Consider the following 4,069-nt stretch of genomic DNA (forward strand, 5'->3'; position numbering starts at 1 on the left):
GTCAAAACTACACAGGGTATTTGACAGATACTTCGTGATTCCTGGGATACTATGAGAAACTGTCAATTTATATCCTAGTTGGGTTACTCAGTCTACAGGCTATAGCTATACTCCAGCTGAAATAAGGTATGGATAACAGCAGCCCCGACCAGATCCAGATAGCAACAGATTTCTGTGCATTGGTCTGCACACATTACATTGGAAAGAGCAAGGGGTAGCTAGCGTCTTGGGACTCTCGTACACCTATCTGAGAAATCCAATTATAAATACATGAAATATTTATTGAAATAATACAGTTTGAAATACTTAAATATTGGGACTCTCGTACACCTTGTTGGGTTTTTGTGTGGGCGCTGGCTACACCTTGGGAAAGAGCAAGCCTGGTTTAACACACATTGTGTCATCAAATATGCCAACCACATAACAATTATTCAAATACGTGATTACCAGCACCACTTCTAACATACAGTAATACAAGCATAGACATGCCCGGGGTTATGATGCATGACCAATCTCCTTTAGTAAACATAAAGCTTCACTACAGCAGCACTATAGTATTGAATAATGGTATATTTTATAGCTCCCAACGGAACTGCTTCTAGAACACCTACTACTGAAACTAGTACACTAAAAGGATTAGAAAATGGCAAGCCATAGATTATATATTCCCTAGGTGGGGAATATATAATATATGCCTGAACAATGTGACTCCCGTAAAACAAACAAATACGGTAAATTCACAAAATGTAAAAATTTTCTAACTCAGAAGTGGACCCACAAAACAAAATGAGTGCTTCCCTGCCAATTCACCTGAGTAAATGATGCAAACTTAGCTGTGCTTTTGGTGGGGTCACCTGAACTGGACACTGAATGACTGACATATCAAATGAAGATAGCTACTCATGTAGTCTCAGGAAATCCAACTAACTAACAATTGCAGTTTACACTATCATACCATATAGATATATTCAGTGTTCACTATTTCATGTTCTTATAGCCTTCATTTCCTCCACTTCCAGCAAGTTCAGCCCATGGCGAATCTGTTTCAGTCATCTCGTGTCAGTGTTGTGAGTTGGCAAAGGAAATCTTCACCTACTGTAGTAAGACTAGCTGCCTGTATAATTCGCTCCTTGACTTCGCTACATCACTTGAGAAGAAGAACCCTGAGGGACCCAGCTGGGTTGATTCGAGGGTTTTGTCCCCGAGATTCACCAACCCCCTGAGTAATGTGACTTTATGTAAAACAAACAAAAACGGCAAGTTCACCAAACGGGAAAAATTTTCTAAGTCAGAAGTGGGCCCAAAAAAAAAATTGGCCCGGGTCAGTGGGTCATCCGGGTCAGCAGTAAATTAAACCTGGTCAATCCGGGTCACATCCGGGTCAGTGGGTCAGTAGTAGTGACCCGATTTCAATGCTGGTGTAAACAACGTATCACATAATGGCTCAGTTTTCAATTAATAACGATATCATATGATTGTTTCCTTTCCACTTGTCATAAAATGAGTTCATTTATGTGTGACTGATAATGAACTCTTGAAGTGATTATCACAATAGCTTATTTTCAGATTTTTCCACATGCTTGAATAATGCCTTCAACAACTACAGTATCTTACAGTACATACATGGAGATAATCTTATTGGCAGCATTACTGGATACAGAAAAATACTATTTCATTTGACTCAGTACATGACAAAAAATTAAATTGATTATAATAATTATTATGAGCAGTGTTTGGGCAAAGTGCTTTTTTACAATAAAAGAAAGGCACAGAGGACCTACACTCCTCCTAACCTCAAAAGGCACATCCCACTGGTGAGTTTGTTATTGTACCTTATAAGATGGTGGCAGTGCATTTCTTTGTTTGGCCTCTAGCCGTGCAACTGTTTTCAGGATGTGAGGCAGGAAGTGAGGCTAAAGGACCTGAGTTTTGGCAATTTTTATAATTTTATATCGGACCACCTGTTGGTGTTTTGTTACATTTGATGCTGTTTTATGTATTATGTGGACTAGTACTATTCTGTAAAGGAGCTTTTCGTTGCGTAAAATGTCTCTATGATGATTTTGAAAGGCGGAATTTTAGGTGCCACACGAAAATTTCTCCTGAATCCCTACTTCAATAAAACCGTTTGATACTTTTACAGGGGTACGTCATTCTATTCATGTGAGGCCATTATAATACTCAATCGGCAATCCATCCTTCAATGAATTTTTCATTTAGAAAAATGTACATAATAATTATGACAAATCTCATTTAGTTACAGTAACTACTGCATTGTCCATTGTGGGTGTGGATATGAATGTAGGTATCTACGCCTGTACGTATCATATTCATGTGTAGTTACCACAGCTGGCTAACACAAATCCTATAATGTACTGACAGTTACAACAATAATGTATAATATGTCTTTTATACAAATAGTGAAGGGATTTTAATTCTGACTTATTCAGTAGTTATCACATATTATTTATATGAGTTGGTCTGTCAGAACATGGAAAGTTGGTGCAAACTACGCCACAATGCTCAACTGGTTGTATCTCAGTAATAGAACAAACCAATTGCATTCTGTAACTTGTGTTTTGTACATAGCATGCAATTAAATGCCTAATAAGGGCTGAAATTTGTATAAAAATGCCACAATGGCATGAAACATTATGACTCATGAGAGTTTTATATGAAAAGTAGACAAATTTTATTTGCCTATATACTCCCTATTTGTACAGACCTGGTCACATAATAATGTATGTAGAGGATCACCTTATAAGGTAATACACACAGTCACTCACTTTCCAGCCCTCCAGCTAGCTACCCCTACAGTAACATGTTGTTGAAGGCTATTATTCAAATTATGTATGTGGATTCACAAACTGAAAATGTCTACTGTGCTTATCACAGGAAGAGTTCATACCCTACATAATGAATTCATTATGTCATGTGGAAAGGAAGCCATTACAATCCTCACCCACTTTTCCTCATCCTTACCATACAAAATCATCATATTAGCCTAGAGTACATAGTACAATACAATTTCAAGTAGCCATTTCTTTAGGAAAGAGTGCATGTCAATTAGATCTGAACCTATATAGATCATACCATTGAAATTGCCTATTATGGTTTGAACAATGTTCTAAATCTCTTAATGCGGTTATTTCAGTAACCATTTCTAGTTTCCAGTGCCTTTCCACTATTATCACAATCTAGACACACGATACCATTGTGCTGCGTGTCAATGATATAGCTACTCTACAAACGGCATGTAAATAATGTAAACCACACACAGGATGTGATCCACACACAGGATGTGATCCACACACAGGATGTGATCCACACACAGGATGTGATGCAGCAAAGTGTATGCATTGTCAGTTACAACAATGAAACCATCGAAACATGATCTACTGTATACCATCAATCATCGATCTTACTGAATCATCATTAAGATATTCAAACATACAATTACAATTAATAATTATACCTCGGACACATGTGACTGAACTGACGTACGAAAAGCACAGCACAGGCATGGCAAGGAGAATATAAACCACAGTACAACTCATACACACACACACACACACACAAACAAACTAACTAACTAAATAATCCAATCAATACTGACAATAATGTGCCAAAATGATTCAACCGATTATTAACAAGTCAAGTTATGGATTGCCAGGTGTATGATTTAGGGAAAAAAATTACTTTTCATGTACGGTAATGCAAAAGTAACGGGTTGCTGAGATTTTCTCTACAATTAATGGCCACACAAGTGGTAGCTAAAGTACACAATGATTCAGCTAGCATGCAATCTTTAACCAGCCTGTATAGGACCAGGTATCCTACAGACTTCAGCACTTGTGCTGCAAAGCCTTAAAATCTTTAGGAAAATCAAATTGAAGTTTAGATCATCTTGTCATGCAACCCACACGCACACATTACTCCAGTTTTGTGACGGAAATTTTCAAAAAAAACTTGCCAGGATGATGTAGGTTACAGGATATCCTTAAACCCACGCATATGATGCAAACACTAAATATATAAAGCCTGCAACATTAGGCAAAAGCATGAGTAC

This window comes from Dysidea avara, chromosome 2, assembly GCF_963678975.1.
Source record: "Dysidea avara chromosome 2, odDysAvar1.4, whole genome shotgun sequence".
Taxonomy (NCBI): Eukaryota; Metazoa; Porifera; class Demospongiae; order Dictyoceratida; family Dysideidae; genus Dysidea; species Dysidea avara.